The sequence below is a fragment of the Petaurus breviceps genome, unplaced genomic scaffold, assembly GCF_028583685.1.
Source record: "Petaurus breviceps papuanus isolate PSGF00001 unplaced genomic scaffold, PetGlider_PUasm1.0 38, whole genome shotgun sequence".
In the NCBI taxonomy this organism is placed as follows: Eukaryota; Metazoa; Chordata; class Mammalia; order Diprotodontia; family Petauridae; genus Petaurus; species Petaurus breviceps.
The window spans coordinates 63,832,706-63,853,810 of NW_027186304.1; the positions used below are offsets into that span (position 1 = coordinate 63,832,706).

General features: G+C 37.6%; 1 protein-coding gene across 1 annotated transcript in view; it reads left to right on the plus strand.

Moving 5' to 3' along the window:
- Positions 1 to 21,105, plus strand: part of XKR4 (XK related 4) — a 294,402-nt gene that overhangs the window by 49,873 nt on the left and 223,424 nt on the right. The gene's annotated exons all lie outside the window — the stretch shown is intronic.

A 21,105-nucleotide genomic window follows, 5' to 3' on the forward strand; every position in this document is an offset into this window, starting at 1 on the left:
AGGAAGGAAGGAAGGAAGGAAGGAAGGAAGGAAGGAAGGAAGGAATGCAAACAGTACACCCCAAGCTAACTGGGTAAGCTTCCAGCCATTAAAAATTGATCTTCCTTTGGGAAAAGGAGAAGGAGAGATTAACCTGATTTATCCAACTTACTGGGTCCCCATTCAGGCAGCTCAGACTACTCATAGATTGTGTTTGTCCTACAATTTTGATGACAAAAAGGATTTATTGATTCTCAAAGTAACTGAAAGAAGCAAAGACATCAGAGGCAAAGAAAAAAAATTAAGCTGTAATTTGCCTTCTCTTTCCAAAAAAAAGGTGACTGGAAGAATATTAATAAGTACTGATCTATCTGTATGATAGCATTGTAATCTATATCTGTAGAACGTTTTTATGAAAATAATCAATGCACAAGTTTAGGACATCCTTCATAAGGATATTAGGAGGGAATGAGCAGATATTCTCAAGTGGACTACATCTTTTGAATCACACAATTGATTGGAAAATATTAGAGAATATGAGATCTTGCTGTGCTTAATGCTGTTGACTGTAACAAAATATATGACTCAGTAGAGAAAAATGCCATATTAAGGCTCTCTTTCAAAAAGGAATTCCTTATGCATCGTCAAAATTATACAAAATTCCTTGAAAATTATAACAGAGATGTAGATTTGTTTAACAACCCTCTAAATATTAATATCAATCAAGGCATAAAGTGGAGAGATATATGTTCCCAAGAATGTTTACCACCATTGTGGAAGAGATCCAGTTTAGAGTCTGAGTTGGAGAGGGATGCTATGCATGTTGAAATCCTTCAGTTGCTCCTTTTTGCAGATGGCATGATGTTGTTTGCATCAAGCTATGGGAGATAGCAGACGCTCCTAAATGAGATTCATGATTACTCAAGGATCTGGCCCCACTATGCATGCAGGAAAAAATAAATGGATAAAGAATGCCTATTGTCCATTACGTAAAGGTAACTATAGATCATCTTGCTCACCTTATAGAATTCATCTATCAGTAGATATAGACCTATATATACACATATAATATTATATACACATACACATGCATTTGTATATGCATATGTGCATGTATATTCATATATACATATATATATATATATATACACATACATACCTCAGAGATATTTCTGGTTCCATTACAGGCCACCAAAATAAAATTAATATCACAATAAAGTGAGTCACATGAATTTTTTTGGTTTCCCAGTGCATATAAAAGATCTGTTTACATCATATTATAGTCTACTAAGTGTACAATAGTGTTATATCTAATATCTGAAAAAATGCACATACCTTAATTAAAAATTATTTATTGCTAAAAATGTTAATCATCATCTAAGCCTTCAGTAAGTCATAATCTTTTTGCTGGTGGAGGGTGTTGCCTCGATGTTGATGGTGGCTGACCTATTAGGGTGGTGGTTGTTAAAGGCTGGGTGGTCATGGCCATTTCTTAAAATAAGACAACAATGAAGTTTGCCACATCAATGGACTCTTCTTTTCACTTGAACACTTAGAGGCTGTAGGGGTATTACTGGGATTAATTTCAATATTGTTGTGTCTCAGGGAATAGGAAGACCAAAGAAGAAGAAGAGAGATGGGGAATGGCTGGCTGGTGAGCAGTCAGAATACACAGCATTTAGCAATTAAGTTCACCATCTTATATGGGCACAGTTTGTGGTGCCCCAAAAACCATTACAATAGCTTGTAGTTTTGTGAAAATTACCAACATGTGATGCAAAGACATGATGTAAACACAAGCTGTTGGGAAAATGGCACCAATAGACTTGCTCAACACAGAATTGTTACAAACCTTCAATTTGTAAAAACTACAAAATCTTGGAAGCACAATGAAACAGGGTATGCCTGTGTGTATATGTATATATACATAGATATGTATAAATATATACATATATATACACATATATAAAGGCAGAGAGAGGGAGAAGTAAGAGGGGAAGAGAAGAAGAGGGCGAGGGAGGAGAGGGGAAAGCAAACAGAAACATTGGATAGACTGAGTAAAAAAATGAATCAAGAGAAAAGTGAACTACATTGCTTTTGGGAAGCTTCCAGATTATTTTCATGATGTCAAATGTCTTCCTGAAGCAAGCACTCATTTTTTTCATGCTAGTATTCTTTGAATATGGTAAACTTTGGAATTTCTTGTGAGTTATGGAAGACACTGGAACAGGACTGCCCAGCGTAGCATGCCTTCATCAAAGAAGGTGCTGTGCTTTATGAGCAAAGAAGAATTGTAGTAATTCAAAGGAAAAGTGAGATGCATAAATTCAGAGACATTGCCACTCCAAATATTCATGTGGACTATATGTTACTGCCCTGTGGTAGAACCTTCCAAGCTCATGTTGGTCTGATCAGTCACAGTAAGACACACTGTATATGGACCCTGACCTAGCAATATTATTTTAGTCCTCTTGAACTACAAAAGACAACAACCAACCAAGCAGCATCAGAGTTGAGGATCACACAAAGGACAATTTGAGGTATATGGTTGATGGGAACAGTACACAATGCATTATTAAACAAAAAGGAAATGAGGCATGATAAAGATTGTAAGGAATTCCATCAAAAGCCTGTATGATGTGAAAGAAAAATGGACCATTATAATGTTAATGAAATAGGAAGAGCTTCCCTGTCCATTAATAGGCCTATATGACCACATGTGATACATCCTGAGTCACATAGAGCCCACTGGGGGAGGAACTTGCCCAAGGAGGAGCTTGCTTACAGGAAGGCTTGCATGTAGGAAGGCTTTCACACCTTTTGGTGCTAAGCTAATTAGGCCCTGAATCAAAGGGTTGTGGTGCCTTAGGACTCTGAGCCTATTAGTTGAAAACTCTATATACTGGAAAGTTGGTATTTTACATTGAGGGCTCACTCATGAGAAGGACCTTGTGATTCCCTAGATGGGATTCTGAGTAGCTGTTTGTTAAGGCCCTCCCTACTACTCGGAGGTTTGTGTTCTCCCAGTCTGGTGGTGTATATAGGTGGTTGTATTACTTTGTTCAGACAGTCAGAGCCCTGTCTGTTGGATTCTTTCTTGGATACTCACTTCTTTCTACTTATCTGTACTTACCTGTCTGTTAATTAAATGAAGATTGTTAACCCCTTTCCTTTAGAAAAGCAGATCAGAGAACCTGTGCCAGCAGCCCACCCTGTGTGCTTAGAACCAGCCATATAGGAAAAACCAGCTGTGACTTATGGTTACCCCCGATACTCCATTAATGTCCACAAAATTTGAAAATTCAAGAAAGGCTCCCCAAATACTTGGTGCACCCTCTGTGGCAACTTTATGGGAGGACACAGATGAGAATTGCACAAGGCAGGCCATAATGGCTAGAGATTGTGATCTGCATTATTTCAGGGAATATCCACATTCATGAGATCATAAATCCATTGGGAAATTGTATCTCTTCATGGTTTGCTCAGTCTGAGTCAATCATGTATTACAGCAGCTAAAAAAGATAATTCAGTCTCAGATTTCATTAAGGCTCAGTGCCCTGAATGAGGAATGTGATAATCCCTCTGCAAGCTTTCCTAGTCAGATCACTCCTGTAGTATCATATTAAGTTCTGTGTGACAGATGTTAAGGACATTGACACACTATAGAGAATTCACAGAAGTGAGAACCAAGTTGATAAGGGTCTTGAGATCACGATGTATGAAAATAAGCTAAAAGAACAGAGGATGGTTCACTCGGAGAAGAGAAAACTTAGTAGGGCACAAGAAGCTTAAATTTCCTCTTTAAACATTTGAAAGACTGTCAAATAGAGGGGGAATTAACTTTGTCCTGCTTGTCCCTAGTGGATAGAGCCAGGGGTAATGGGTAGAAGTTGCAAAGACAAAGACTTCAGCTTAATACAAAGAAGCAATGAGAACTAGCCAAAAATGTGATAGACTCCCTGAATGGGGTGCTGTCCCCCTCAGGAAGAATTTTTTTTGTTGCTTTTTGGAGGGCAATTGGGGTTAAGTGACTTGACCAAGGTCACATGGCTAGCAAGTGTGTCAAGTGTCTGAGGCCAGATTTGAACACAAGTCCTCCTGACTCCAGGGCCATTGCTCTATTCACTGCACAACCTAGCCGCCCCTACAGGAGGACTTTTCAAGCACAGGTTGGATAGAAGCTGTGGAGGAAAGTCTGAGGTATGGGCTTGAGTAGAGATATCTGACAATTTTGAGATCCCTTGATTCTTTAAATTGCATATTTGTAATCAAGTTCTCTATGTTTAAAGGATGGCTATTCATTCTTTTGACATTTTCCATCTACTGAAGTCTAATTCAAATACCATTTTCTTTAATATAAGATTCCATAAAGTCTGAGATTATGCTTTCTTTATACTTTTTCTCTTCTTCAGTACCAAACATAGTAAACAGCACTGCAGAAGTAGCTTAATAAATGTTTATTGAATTAGAAGGATATATAAAATGAAAGGGTTTTGCTAGATGATCTCTAAAGGCATTTTCAGTTCTGAAATAAAATTTTGCTTATAAGGATTATTTCATTGACCAGATTGCCTTACTTGTAAAAAAAAAAGTAGCTTTCCCATATTCATAAAATAAGATGCATAGTTATGTCAATAGAATACAAACTCCTTGAGGGCAGAGCCTATTTTAATTTTTGTCTTGGTATCTCCAGCACCTAGCAAAGTTGCAGCTACATGTGTGATTACTGAGTTGAACATATAGAAAACAGAATTTAAAAAGAAAAAAAATATGCAAAAGACCTAGAACATAGAGCAGTTACTGTATTATTCTAAAAAGACCATCTTTCCTCCTTCTCTCCCTCCCCGTCTCTTCCACCCCCCTTTGTCCCTCTTTCCTTCCCTCCATATGCACATATGTTATATAGAATGTGTGTGCATAGGTATATTGTGCATGGGAAAAAAATAACATCAATTATGGAGAGTAGTCAAGTCAGATTTGAAGTGAGAGCATGAAGATATCCGTCTATAAAGCAAGAAATACAGTGAATATACTCTATTTCAGGCATTTCTTTCAAGCTTCCCAACTGCTTCTTCCTGCTACTGAAATGATAAAATAACAACAATAATAATAATATTACATTTTTACACTTGTTTTTATATTAGACTACTAGATCTTTCTCAAATATCAGCTCTTGGAGACTCAAGAATTGGAAAAAAATTGATCAACATTGATTATATCTCTCTTTTTTGGTTGCCTTGCTTATCTTTGGGGCATGCTATAAGAGCTCATTTCAAATATTTTCCTGAATTTCTTGACTTTATACCTTGAGCATTCTTTCAGTCAGTAGCCATGGCAGCTGATCAAATTGAAAGGAGGATTGGACCAGCTTCTAGACAAATGAGATGGTTTGGCAATTTTGCGTCTAATCTAATAAAGAATTACTGTATAAGGATTAGCAGGCAAACAAAAATAAATAAAATCAATAGTTAGCCATCACTTTTCTAAACCAAAATTACTTGGCAGCTTTTTCTTTGTTGTCATTTTTTTTCTTAATCTAGGACCTTGAGTGAGGTCAGTGTGAAAGGCTCTGATTTGATCCAATTCTACAAGTATTCATTAAGCCCTTGCTATGTGCCAGTCACTGCACAAGGTTGATAAATGCTAATTTCATCCCCAACTGTTTGTTAGGAGGAATTCAGCATGAGATATAAAAAAATCTGAGCTTTTAAAAAGTCTTATTTGCTTTACCAATGCAGAGAATGTGTATTGAGCAGAGAAATGGTGTGGTGTAGCTAGTGATTTTGAGTCCATTCGGTGTGCAGATATAGCTCCATAGGCCAGTGTTTTTTTCTTTGGTCTTGCCAAAAATACAATATAATTTCATGAAAAATGAAAGCTGATTGGACTGGAATCAATATGTCATACAAAGGAATCATTGGCGCCTGCACCTATTAAAACTGGACATAGATGAGACAATTAAGAAAGGCAATTGTACAGTGGACAATGTTCTAAATGTGCAGACCCTCGACCTGAATTTGAATCTTAGCTCTGTCACTTACTACCTTTGTGACTTTGAAAAATGTACTTAACCTCCCTAAATCTCATTTTCATTAACTGTGAAATGAGGTAGTAAGACTAGGTGACCTTTAAAGCTTTTTTCAGCTCTGTACAATGATCCTATGAACTAGATCTATATTAGATCTGCTCGCATTTCTTCTTTTTAACTTTATTTATTTATTTTTAGCTTACAACATTCAGTTCCAGAAGCTTTTGAGTTCCAGATTTTCTCCCGTTTCTTCCCTTTCCCCCTCCCCAAGATGGCATGCAATCTGATATAGTTTCTACATATACATTCATGTTAAACATATTCTCCCATTAGTCATGTTGTAAACAAGAATTATAACCAATGAAATGAACCACAAGAAAGAAGAAATAAGGGTGGCTAGGTGGCGAAGTGAGTAAAGCGCTGGCCCCGGAGTCAGGAGGACCCGAGTTCGGTTCCAGCTTCAGACACTTAATACAAAAAAACTAGCCGTGTAACCTTGGGTAAGTTACTTAACCCCAATTGCCCTCCAAAAGGTAAAAGAAAAAAGAAACAAAGCAAAACAAAACACAAAAGAGAGAGAGCAAATAGTATGCTTCAATCTGCTTTCAGACTCCATAAGTCTTTCTTTTGTTATAGACACCTGCTCACATTTCTTATCCCAACAATCTCCAAAAGGTACCAAAAGGTTCAGGCCAAATTGCTCCTCTTTTGCCCTCCTGAATATATAGCTGTGAGTGAGAACATTGAGAAACCATGGCATAGAATTCAGGGGTGGGGGACCTGTTGCCTCAAAACCATATGTGGCCCTCTAGGTCCTCAAATATGGCTCAAAGGAGTCTGGATTCAGTCAAGGGGCCACACTTGAGCACCTAGAGGATCACATGTGGCCTCAAGGCACAAGTGACCCACCCCTAAATAGATATTCACAAATTTATAATTGTAGCCACCAAATTCTAGAAAAGTCCTCAGATTTCAAAAATTTATCAGATGTGACTGGGCAGTGTGTGCTTCTGCCTTCTCAAGGTCAGTGCTCACAACCTACTGAGTCTACTTGACAGAGGCTTGGAAAAAAAACACTGACACTAGTTTTCAGCTTTAAACCAGTGGATCAATCCTCAATAACCTTTTCTCATTTCTTCCAGCATCTACCACACCATGATGTGATCATGTAGATAAGGCAATGAATGCCTCCATGTGGCTCAACTCTTTAGCTTCTACTTCAAATGGGGTGCTGAAAAATGGAAGAGCCCCCAGCAATCCCTTGAGGCATACAACCATTATAGAATCCCACTGAGCAAAGGAAGATCAGTTTTGCCTTATCTTCTTCTGCCATAGGGATCCTACTCTTTAGGCCCAACACAAAAAACCATTGGCTGCCTAGCAGTTAGTTCATGACATCTTGAACTTTGTGTCATGCTGTACTATTTCATCTTAGTTCTCTTGTATAAATGCCACATGCTTCCTCTTCTTTTCCCACCATGGAGGCAAGGCATCATCCAAATCCAACTGTCTTCTATGAAAGTCAAGTCCTGCTCCTATGCTCTAATTTTTCAATGACTAAATAACCATGATGACTGCTCAGTCCAGCACAGAGGTTCCCAAAGTGGGTAATACTGCTCCCTGTGGGTGCTAGAATGATCCACGGGGCAGTAGTAGCCTTGGGTGCAAGAGGGGGGCATTGAATAAAAATAAAAGAGTGGTAGAAACATAAGGAAAGAGAAGAAAATTTTGAAAAACCATTCATACATGTTTCATCTGTTAGGTAACAGAGTTAAAGTCATAGTAATTACATTATTTTCCAAATAAACACACAAAATGCATGATAGATCAGTGATCAAGTCCTACAACAGATCTCTTCAAGAAAATGTTAGCAGGTGTAAAGCCACGCACAAACTGCTTTCCATATGACTGCTGCTATGAACAGTTTTCAAGGTTCTGATTACATAGGATAGCAAACTCTCTATTCAATAACAAATCAGAGCAAAACATTTACATAAAATCAAGGTACAGCATTCAGAATGTTACAACTTATCAGAGAAAATCAAAATATCGCATTCATCATGTCACAATTCAACAACTTATCACTAAGATGGCCACGTAGTTTTCACCAAAGTGGTCATATAGTTTTCAACATAATACATTCATTTAGTCAATCACAAAATCCTTAATTCAATCACAAAGTACAAAAGTAAAAGTTCTCCACCCCTAGGTCACAGTAAATCATAATCTTCAGTCAGTACACAGTATCCAAGTAAAGTCTTCTTTCAACTTGACTCGAGGCTGGCTCTCAGCTTCCATGGTTCCTCTTCCATGGTCCCAGTTCCAACTGTCACCTGGGTTCAAAGGCAGGCAGCTCCCAGTTTCTTGTCCAGTTCCTTGTGCAGTTCTTCGTCAGTTCTTGTTCCCTATTGAAGTTCATAGTGTCCAGTCCACCTCAAGTCTTTCACAGTTCCTGTTTCTGGGAAGACAAAGCTTGACAGAGCCACAATAATATGCATGCACATTGCCAGCACCATCATCAATTCACTCTCTGCCTGTGAAATCAACTCAGACCCACAAACAAGGTCTGAAAACTCAACACAAATCATCAATATAGAAATCAACACAGGCCCACAAACAAGTCCAAGAGGTCAGCACAAATCATCAGCAAAGTCCCAGGACCTCCAAAACCCCTCTCCAGGACTTCTGTAAACATACAACCAGAAAATCCTCTTTCAAGGCTTCCAGTAAGGTCCCAGGGTTTCTGTACAAAGAATGACAAACAAACATCAACACAGACAGAGCAGACAGAGTGCTGGGATACCACAAGTTTCCTCATTCTTAACTCTGCTACCACAAAATTCCTCTTCTCTGTTCTGCTGTCTCTAGGCTGGGCTTCTTCTTATATATGGTCATTAGCTCCTTCCTATCCTGTTTCAGGAGTTCAGGAATTCTAGGGTTTACAAATTGTAGGGTTCACACATTCTGTTTCTTAACAGACTTGATACAAGTCTCAAAACAAAATTGAACTGAAACAAGGTGTTAATTCAATAGCTGAAACAAGGTGTGAACTACTTCTGTGAGTAAATGTGCCACACATTGTGGGGAAATCCAGCATGCATCCACAGGAATGTGTACATGTACTATCTTGTTTGAATACTACTTAGAAGTCTCCATTTGCTTACTTTCATCTTCTTTTCCAAGTTTGGGCTTCCTAAGATCATCCCCACATCAGAACTCAAGCCCTGTGGGATTCTAATGTCTGAAACCTTCCTACCCACAAACTCCTTCATCGATACTCAAAGCTATGAGCTCCATTGTAGAAATCCCTGCCCATGTTATAAGAATATAGGAAGATTCTCAGTAATGAGGTTTAACAAACTCATGATACAATATTGTGGTCATCAAAATTTCAATGCAGGAAAAAAACACAAATTTACAACAAATTATTAAATTTAAGATGCATCATTTAAATATGTATATATATATATACTTTATTTTTTTAATGATGCAAATTTCCAAAAAAAAAAGTCAGAGGGTTAAAGATAGTAGATTTCCAGGGGTTTCTGAGTAATTTTTTAGGAAAGGGTGTGGTAGGCCAAATTAGTTTGGGGACCTCTGGTCTAGAATGTATGAAATGTACAATAACAGGTCAACTCTGTCACTTTAGCACATACAATTATACAGCGTACTTCAACACCAAACAAAAACTATAATTATACTCTAACATACAGTGATACATGAGTTATTGGAATCAACTTAGCCAGCCTATTTAGAGAGATTGCATAGGGTAGGCTTAGAAAAACAAACTGCTGTCAAATTACAACCTACACTTTGAAAGAAGAAAAAAAGGAAAAAAAATATTCAATATGATTTGCTGACATTGAAGCTAGTAATATAGACAGGGTACTCACTGTATGCTGGTGAGGCTAGAATAAGCAATTTATACCTTAAAAGATATAGATAACCTAGAAAAACTCCACCAAAATCATATTTAATAGATCCTTGCAATGCCAAATCAGGTAGACTTATTTTAACTAACTATTCTATAAGTAGCTTCAATCAATGCATAATTATCATGAATGAACCTACTCAAAATGTAATGAGTCCCTTGAAATTCCCCTGACAAGTCTGGTCTTAGACCATTACTACTTTTTCCCAGCTTCTGTCTTGTAAGTATTTTAAATAATTAACTATGTAAATCCCAGTTCAAGATTCCATCAGTATAGGGGTGGCTAGGTGTCACAGTGAATGGAGTACCAGCCCTGGAGTCAGGAGGACCTGAGTTCAAATCTGGCCTCAGACACAAGACAAAAACTAACCCTGTGACCTTGGGCAAGTCACTTAACCCCAATTGCCCTCCAAAAACAACAAAAAAGATTCCATCAGTACCACACTGATCATATAAAAGCCACAAAACCAACAGAAGAAGCACTTAATTACTACATCAAAGACAATAAAGTCATAAAGATAGGGCTACTTAAGTGAAAAAGTCCCTCTCAATCCTCTATGGAGGAACTCCAATGGGTTCAGTCTCTTAAACTTTTAAAGTAGTAAATGAAGGAAAATTGTTCAGTGAAAATTCTCTCTCCTGAACATGGGGGAAAGGGCAAAGAAAGAGATCTCCAACTGCCTCTTGGCAGGTTCTCTGTGACCAGCATAGAAAGCTACTGTAGCCACTAGAGGCTGAATTCACCCACTCTGGCTCTAGGCTACCACTTCCTTCCATGTGATGATGATTTCACATGACAACAGACTGCTCCAGCGTGGGTATCTGCCAACTGTTGCTAAGGAAGATATTAGGACTTCCCTTTCTGTAGAAGTCTCCATTTGCTTACTTTCATCTTCTTTTCCAAGTTTGGGCTTCCTAAGATCATCCCCACATCAGAACTCAAGCCCTGTGGGATTCTAATGTCTGAAACCTTCCTACCCACAAACTCCTTCATCGATACTCAAAGCTATGAGCTCCATTGTAGAAATCCCTGCCCATGTTATAAGAATATAGGAAGATTCTCAGTAATGAGGTTTAACAAACTCAGTTATAAGTCAATGTAGCAGTGATGTTAGAAGTGGGGAAATAAAATTTGGTTGAGCTCATAACACATTAATGAACCAAAAAATAAAAAAAGACTGACACTACATTTTAAAGCTAGAACATAGATTATCAAGGAATTATTAACCTAATTTGAAGAAAATCTGAAAATTTTCTCTTCTAGGCTCTTTTGTTTCTTTCATTTTTCTCTAGGTATGTCAATTCATTCTCTTTTTTACTTTTCTTCTCTTTTCTGTCCTCTCCTTCTTTCATTCCTCCCAACTTCCCTTTCCCTCTTCTTCCAATCTTCCCTTCTCCCCTTCCCCCTTTATATCAGCACTTAATTTTTCTATGGAAAACTACAAGATCCCCAGTACTTTCTACTTTGAAAATATGTAGTATGGGCATGTATTGGGAAAAGATATGCCCCCTCCCCAAAAGTTAGATCAAAGGAACCTTTTCTTCCTGATTTTGGTGCTATTTTTCCAAGTTTTCAAAAACAAAGTAGAAAGAATTAGAATTTCAACTCAATCCTGAGTATGTACCAGTACATTTGACCTTCCTTGGCAGCCTTGGTCTAGTGTCTTTTAAAATGCCTTTATCATTGAAAAGCAGAATCATTTTTCTTTGATCATTAATGTGCTACACTAGGACAATGTTAGTGTTCAACACTATTTGGTTGTGGTTATCTAACCATCAATCATTCTACCAAGAATATTAGCACTGAATCCATATTTTTTCATCTTGTCCACAAGTATTTCAAGAGAAATTTTATCAAATGCCTTACTGAAATCCTCCAGCTATATTATATTACCTTTTCCCATACAGCTTCGATAGCTCCATATGGCTTCATAGCTACCAAGTACTTTCATATTCATTATTGAGTTCCTTCCAAAATGCAGTGAAATGGTGAAAATAGCAACCCTATCTTAAAAATAAAGAATATAAAGACCAGAGAGGTTAAATGACTTGTCCAGAGTCACGCAATGATTTTTATATTCCTGCTGATGCCACTAGAGTTTTCTTGAAGTCCTCCCTCCCTCACACTAAACATTCCATCAGTTGTAAAATCCTGTCAGTTGTGACTTCATAAGGATCTTTTTCATCCATCTCCTTCTTTTGATTTCCACTGCAGGCACCATGGTATAGAACTTTATCAGTTATCTCTTAGACAATTATAAAAGTGTCCTATTTTGTCATTCTGCCCCAGGTTTATCCCTGATCCAGCCTTCCCTTCATAATTCTACCCATGTTATATCACCAATGCATCATTCTATTCATATGAAAACATCTTACCCAGCATCAAAGACTCCCCATTATATGACTCCTTGGAAAGTTCATTTAATACTACTTTATATATTCTCCATGTCAACCTAAATGGATTGCCCACAATCTTCAATTCTTCTTGTATCCTCTTCCATTTACTTATCTTTTATCACATCCTATGACACACCGGGAACTATGTTCCCTCATACCTCCTCCCCACCCTTGAAAACACACACACACACACACACACACACACACACACAAACTTCACCTTTGAAATTCTTCACATCCATCAAGCCTTAACTCAACCATCACCTTATCCAGGAAGATTCCTCCCTACAACCTTTCAAAGTGTTTTAAGTTCCCTTAGACTTCTTGCGGACTTTGTCACTTTGGCCTTCTCATATATACATATAACATCATGCCTTTCATTGTAGTATGGATTTCATTTCCCCTATTAAATTCCTCCATGAGGTCAGGGAACATGTCCTGTTTTACTTTTATATGCCCTGCATCCAGCACAATGCCTAGTATATCATAAACATTAAATGGACTTTTGTGGCATATCATGAAGTATCATCTTTCTTAAAAACAATCAGAGAAATAAAAGAGGTGTAGCACGATTCTGCTTTTCTTCTATCATCTGTTAACAATATGACATGAAGCAGTGTTCCTGTATTCTTCAAATTCCGAATAATGCTTTTTAAAGTAATTGTTAATTGGCCTTAGACTTTTTCAAAAGCCTCACTTCATTTGGACTGCTATTACTCTATCAGGTCGATGTTACTCTTTAGTACTTATCTCTGGTTATCTGCCCCCTTCCTGCCTTTACAAAATATATATGTATGTATGTATGATGTATATAGACTAGGAGTAGGGACTTAACCATGATTCCAGTAGTATAGAGAATGCCCAGAGGAGGAAACTCAATGTAACAGTGGAGGTTAATACCTGTAGTCTTAGAGAGTTTCTTTCAACACTGAAATATCTTCACCGCTCTATCTTCTCTTCCAACTTTGACATTCTAGGCTTTTTGGGGAACTGTTTGTGTCACCATATTGATTGCTTTTAGCACCTCCCTATTTTCATTGTTATTTTTAAAAATTAATTGTCAAAATTTCATTTTTGAGACCCTCCCACCTCTATTTAAGTAAATATCCTTTTGGCATCTCAAACCATCAAAGTTTATGTATCAATCACTTAAACTTTTTGAAATCTCTCTCTTAGTTTGGGATAGATTTTCTTGACAATTATGAATTCTAAGATGATGACAATGTCTATAATTGTGATGATGATGGAGGTAAAATGGTATGACTGACAAAGTATTAAATTTGGAAATCAGAAGACCGTGTTTGAATGTAGTCTAGCACTTACTAGCTATGCAACCTTGGATCAATCACACAAGGGCTTCAGTTCTCTCATCTGTCAAATAGCAGTCAATGGTTCTTATAATTTTGAGTATAAAGACCCTTTTTTAATGTAAAAATTTTTCACAGACACCCTCTTGATAGTAGTTATACCATTAATACCTATCAAGTGAGAAAATGACTTGCTAACAAAAAGGTGATGTGAGATATTGTATGGTGTAAGGACAGAGAGAAAAGCTAGGAAAATTGGGACTCAAATCCTGCCTCTTAACACATCATTAATGGGTTTTATGACTTTGGGTAAGTCATTTAATTTCTCAGTGCTTTATACAGTTCTAAGATGACTCTATTGCAGAGAAGGTGTCAACCTTCATTAATAGAAGGAGGTTCTTGCCTGATAATCCTTTTATCAATGAAATCACATGTTAATCCCTATCCGCTATTTTCTATATTCATAAGTTCAGTAATGCTTTTAAATGAATTGGTATTTTTTTATTTTTTAATACATTTGTATTTTATAGCACAGCATCTACATGTATTTGAAAAATTAGAATACTTGTATTGTAAGACAACCTTGTTCAATCTATAAAAGATTTGTTTGCTTATTTATTAAACTGTCACCCTGACCATTTCATGTGAACTACAGAAAGATAAAAATGTCAGTGCTTGGTACACATATGGATTCTTGGACCTTTTATCATAACACTTACATTACCTCACCTGCTAGCCCACAGGTATACAATACACAGCAGGGGAACCAATGGGCTAGATATGGAAGGTTCCTTTTGGCTATTCTAAGACAACTGAGGCAGCTAGGTAGTGCAGATAGAATTCCTGACTTGAAGTCAGAAAGACCTGAGTTCAAATCCTAATTCAGATACTTATTAACCACATGACCCTAGGTAAGTCACTTAACCCTGTTTGCCTCAGTTTCTTCATCTGTAAAATGAGCTGGAGAACAAAATGGCAAACTATTCTAATGCCTTTGCCAAAAAGCACAAAAACAAAAATAAACCCAAATGGAGTCACAAAGAGTCCCACATAACTGAAAAACAGCTGAACTGAATGACAGCAACGATAATGACAATGATGATGATGATGATGATGATGATAAACAATAACTAATATTTCTGTATGACTCAAAGGTTTCTAAAGTGCTTTCCACAAAAAGCTCTACAAGGTCAGTTATATGCAACTTAGGGTAACCTGAGTCATATACTACTGTAGGAGTTCAAATACCTCCCTAAGTGCCTAAATTACTACCAGGAAATGACTTAGAAAATACAGAGATTAAAGTCCTTTATCAATTAAGTCAATAGTTACTGTGACATCAAAAAATAGTTAACAAGCTCCAGACCTTCACAAAGATATTTTTGATCAGCAGCTCTGTGCAGAGAATTTGGTTGTCTTGCAAGGAAAAGATAGTGGTAGAAAAAAATCTCTGCTCTCAGTGAAGGGACCATCAAGGTCTAAAAGCCATTGAAGTATGGGAAAACTTTTCAAAAGAGAAGGAATATTTTGGTTGTAGTTTAATTTAAGAAATTCACATTTTTCCCCTTTGAAATTGCAATGCAGTTTCATTTAGGTACGTATCCTCCTTCCATTCCTTTTGTGTATTGTGGTCCCTTCCTGCCCTGCCTGCCTTCTGGAATTACATGAAATTCTTCTTTGATTTTCTTTTTCAGCATCAGCATCACAGCTTATGCAAAAACAGCCCATTGCAAAGAGATAACACTGTTGTTTGATTTGGGTTAGAATTTGCACTTTCCCCTAACCTTCAATTCTACTTCTCAACACCTCTGTCCTCATCCATTCTGTGCTTGGCATAACAGATCTAAGGATTTGTTGAGTTCATGGGCTATGAGAATGTAGCACTCTCTAGGATGGAGTATTAGGCTTAAATACAATAATAGCTAGTCTCCAGAGCAGGAAAACCAACAGTTGACCTCTATGCAAAATGTAATGGCCAAATGCAATTGCTTGTGTCCATGTTTATCCAAGAGATGATGGTTACTGATTCTCTTCTTACTTAGATGGTATAATGTAGTTGGTTGGACATTAGATTTTAACATGTCCATTTAAGACCATACCTTCATCATTTAGCTCCATCATGTCTGGCTCCTACTCAGACACTGCCAGTGATTCCTTAAGACTGTAAGAGAAAGTCCATAATCTTCAAACTGGAATTCAAGGCCTTCACGGTGCAACTTGTTATTCTTACCACAAAACATTTATCCCATAAGCGATTAGCTCCTCACAGTCCCTCAAGTTCCATGTTTATCCTTTTTTCAAGGTTCTGTAAATCTTCCACCTCCCTAAAACCCTCTTTCTCATTTTATTGACTTAACAAAATCATTATTCATTGTAAGTCACATCTCCTCCATGAACTCCAAATAATCTGATAGAAATTTGAATACATAAGATTGAATGAATGTTTAAGCCACTTCCATTCACGTGCTTGGTTGAGATAGACTGGAGAAAGAACCCAAAGAAGGAGAAAAAGTGGGGAGACTGGCAAAGTAGGAGGCCAGGTTATTCAGACAACAGATGTTTGGGGAAGAAGAGCACAGAACACCCAATGAACTCATTGGGAAGAGAGCTGACAGACCTGAACACCTATTGATGACAGTGGCAAGAATCTACATGATATAAAGTGAATTGTAAAGGATGAAAGGGCCTGCTGAGTGATGGTGTGAGAGAGGCCTGAAAGTGGCTTTGGGGAGCAAGGAATATTCCCACTTCTTCTCATGGCCCTATATGTCAAGGTTTGTGATGGTAGAAGTAGACAGCCTTAGAGAGGGTTGCAAAGATAGGGTTTCAGCAGATACCAGAATATGAATAGTATATAAAAAGACATTCAATATTAAGAGTAATTTGTCACAAATAGAGAAGGATTCCAATGGGTACTCTGGAAATGGAAAGCAAAGGAGGATATGCTTCAGAGAGGATATGGGCTAGGACTGTTCACTATTATTGATAGGGAAATGTCTGTTACCATGTGTCCCCTTTCCCACTGATAACTCTGCATATCCTGTGTTGATCCCTTACATCCCAGATGGCATGGCTTCCCAGGCCACACAACACACAAGAAATAACATCAAAACCAACAATAACAGCATTTAGATTTTGCCTATTATGTACCAGACACGATGGTAAGTACTTTACAAATATTTCTCATTTGTTCCTCTTAACAACCTTACAAGGCAGGTGCTATTATCTCCATTTTACAGATAAAGAAACTGAATAAACAGAGGTTAGGTGATTTGTTTAAGGTCACACAGGTTAGTATCTGAGACCAGATTTGAACTCAGATTTTTCTGTCTCTACGCCCAGCACTTTATTCACTGTACTACCTAGCTGTTCTCCTTAATGAAAGGGAAGGCTGAGAAGAGGGACGTGAAGATTACAGGACACTCGGGGATGGTAGCCCCAAAGCCTGACAAAAGGCCAGACAGATCAGGCATCCAATGCCCAGCTTAGTTAAGTAGGGCAAGAAGAATGTACCACTCTACCCCCTCATGGCCTTTCCTTATTAGAAAGTGAACTTTAAGACATGTGAGGGCAGGGTCTGTCTTTCTTTTTGTTTCTGCTAGTATTCCTAGTGCTTAGCACAATGATTGGCACATAGTAAGTCCTTAATATACTTGTTGTCTATCTTCATGTACCCTGCCCTGACATTGCTGGCATGAGAAAAGCCGCAGCTACTCCATGACCATCTTGACTCCATTTAATGTTTTAATTGCTGTATCATATTTCAGTGTAGGTACACCCTTCAGGGATATGGGGTCACAATCCATCAGTGTCTTTGGGCAGCTGATAATTAAATCTTTTGCCATGACAACCCATGAAATGAAGATAGACTAAGATGTAATAAATATTACATTTATTTATTTTTTTATTTTTTGCTTTTTGGAGGGCAATTGATGTTAAATGACTTGCCCAAGGTCACATGGCTAGTTTTTGTGTTAAATGTCTGAGGCCAGATTTGAACTCAGGTCCTCCTGACTCCAGGGTCGGTGCTCTGTTCACTGTACCACTTAGCCACCCCACATTTATTTATTTTAAATGACACAAATATGATGAGCTCTTGGGCCTTTGTAAGAAGAGATTCATATAAATTCATGAATTCTACCTAATGTCATAAAAATGTATCCAGTGGCATACTTTGATATTACAAGGTCTAGTTCTAAAAGGGATGAACTTCCCCCTTACTAGTTCCTATACATTCTTTAGGGCATATATTCTATATCCTCTATGGGGCAGTTAGGTGGCCTAATGGATAGAATTCTGGACCTAGAGTCAGGAAGACTTGAGTTCAAATCCAGCCTCATCCACTGTGTATCTGTTGTATATTAGTTGTATAATCTTGGGCAAGTCATTTACCTCTGCCTCTGTAAAATAGGGTAATAACACCTACCAGTTACTGTGAAGATCAAATGAGATCAAATTAACAAAGCACTTAGCACAGTGCCTGGCATATATTAAGTGTTATGTAATTATATTACTATTATCCCTTCTTCATTTAGGTTGGAGAAAAAATTAGACCTTCCAAATTGCAGATTAAGCCAGACCTATTCATTTCAACATACACATTCACAAGGACAAGGGAAGGAAGACTGAGGAAATTGCTGTCCCATCTTTGAAGAATAATAAACTTAGACCTTTTGTTGTCAGGATAACTGACACTTAGCACTTCCTTGGCTTCAATATTAATGCCAAAATAATGTGATTTGGCCCAAGGCACCATTTAACATTTAATAATTGACAGAACTATAGGGATGTATGACATATTTCTATGTAGATGTGCCTTGAGTCCCATGTTCATTTCTAGGCACCATATTTTATTTTATTATTTTTCTAAATTTTTTTTTGCTTTTTGGAGGGGGGAGGGCAGGGTAATTGGGGTTAAGTGACTTGCCCAAGGTCACATGGCTAGTAAGTGGTAAGTGTTAAGTGTCTGAGGCCGGATTTGAACTCAGGTCCTCCTGACTCCAGGGCCAGTGCTCTATTCACTGAGCCACCTAGCTGCCCTGAGCACCATATTTTAAAAGAGACATTAACAAAGTTCAGAGTCCAAAAGAGATGGCAATAATGGCAAGGAAATTCAAAACCATCTCATGTGATCATTGATTGAATGAATCTAACATTACTTTCCCAAGAGATGATGAGGAGAACATTGTTATTATGTTCAACTATTTGAAGAATTTTCAGGTGTAAACATGTTCTTCTTGACTTCATAAATAAAAGACCTCCTAGAAAAAGTTAAAAAGAGGTATATTTTTTAACTTGCTCTGTGTAGAATGCTCTCTGGAAGCTGCCCAGTCAGCTAGCATCCATAAGCTGGATCCTCCAGAGAGATAATTGCTATAATCTGTGTATCTGTACTGTGTGGGTCAACTCTCTAAAACTAAAGCTCATTAGCCAAAACCACCTCACTCACCTTTAACCATCAGTCAGTAGACACAATTAATTCAAAGCAAAGATATTTACTGAAATGGTATAGTAAGAGTGCACCATCACTACAAAACATTTCTCACACTTGCCATCTAGCTTCCAACCATGACACCACCCCTTGGACCCTTCTCCAACCCCACTGAAATATGGACTCTTGGAGGCCATTACATCATTTTCAAACCACCTCCAAAACGTCTCCTTCTCTCTTTTCCTTTTCTTTCCAGTAGTAGATATTTTTACTGGTACTATTAGTAGTGTTGTCTTCCTCTATTAGAATAGTAGCTCTCTGAAGGCAGGCACTATCTCCCTTGCATCTGCATCACCAGTGTTTAGCACAGTGCCTGGTTCAAAGCAAACACTTAATAAACACTTTTTAATTCATTCAAAAACCTGCAGAACACTTTCTCATAAACATGTAGCACATCAGTGGAAAGAATGGTTGTGAGCCACAAGTGTAGGGAGAAAATGCGGCCGATGCCACTCATGTTCTGTCACTGCAGGACTTCAGTGTCCTTTCTCTTCTAGTGTTATCTAAACACTCTAACCCCAGAGTATACTGTCTCTATTGGGTTCCCTGGACCAGTTTTCTTTTTAATACTTGACTCCCACAATTAACAGTGCTAATCATTTTTTTTTATTTTTTAAATTAATTTGTTTGTTTCCTTTTAGTTTACAGGATTTACTTCCACAATTCCTTGAGTTTCACATTTTGTCCCCCTCCCTACCCTCCCCCCCCATGGCACATATAGTCAAATATAGGAACTGTAAATACTTTCACATTATACATTAGTCAGGTTATAAAGATGGATTGTATCAGATGGAATGAAAAATGGTAAAGAGGACATAAAACCAAACAAGAAAAGGAAAAAGATCAGTCATTTTGCTTCCATCTGGATATAAACTCAGTTCTTTCTAGTTCTTTCTCTGGATGCACACATTTCTCTCCATCATGGGTCTTTTGGGATTGACTTACATCACTGCATTGCTGAGAAGAGTCCAGTCTATCAAAGCTGGTCATCACACATACGTTGTGTCTGTAATTGTGTACAAATTTCTCCTGGTTCTACTCTTCTCATTCAGCATCAGTTCATATAAGCTTCTCTAGGTAAATATGAAGCCCATCTGCTCCTCATTTCTAATTGTACAATAGTATTCCATAACATACATATACCACAACTTGTTCAGTCATTCCCCAATTGATGGGCACCCCCTTAATTTCCAATTCTTTGCTACCACAAAAAGAGCTGCTATAGATATTTTTGTACATATAGTCTTTTTCCCACTTCTATAATCTCTTTGAGATACAACCCTAGAAGTGGTATTGCTGGGTCAAAGGGTATGAAATTATCTATAGCCCTTTGGGCATAATGCCAGATTGCTCTCCAGAAAGGCTGGATCAGTTCACAACTCCACCAGCAATGCATTAGTGTTCCAATTTGCCCACATCCTCTCCAGCATTTGATATTTTCCTGTTTTGTCATCTTAGGCAATCTGACTGGTGAGATGTGGTACCTCAGAGTTGTTTTGATTTGCATTTCTCTAATCAATAGTGATTTAGAGCATTTCTTCATGTGCTTATAGATATCTTTAATTTCTCTCTCTGAAAATTGTCTGTTCATACACTTTGACCATTTATCAATTGGGGAATGACTTGTATTCTTATAGATTTGACTCAATTCTCTGTATATTTTAGAAATGAGTCCTTTGTCAGAGACATAGGTTGTAAAGATTCTTTCCCAATTTCCCACTTCCTTCTTAATCTTGGTTACATTGGCTTTGTCTGTACAGAAGCTTTGCAATTTCATGTAGTCAAAATTATCCATTTTACATTTTATAATGTTCTCTAATTCTTGTTTAGTCATAAAGTCTTTCCCTCTCCACAAATCTGACAGGTAAACTATTCCTTGTTTTACGAGACTGCTTACAGTATCAACCTTTATACCTAGATCATGCACCCATTTAGACTTGATTTTGGTATATGGCGTTAGATAATGGTCTAT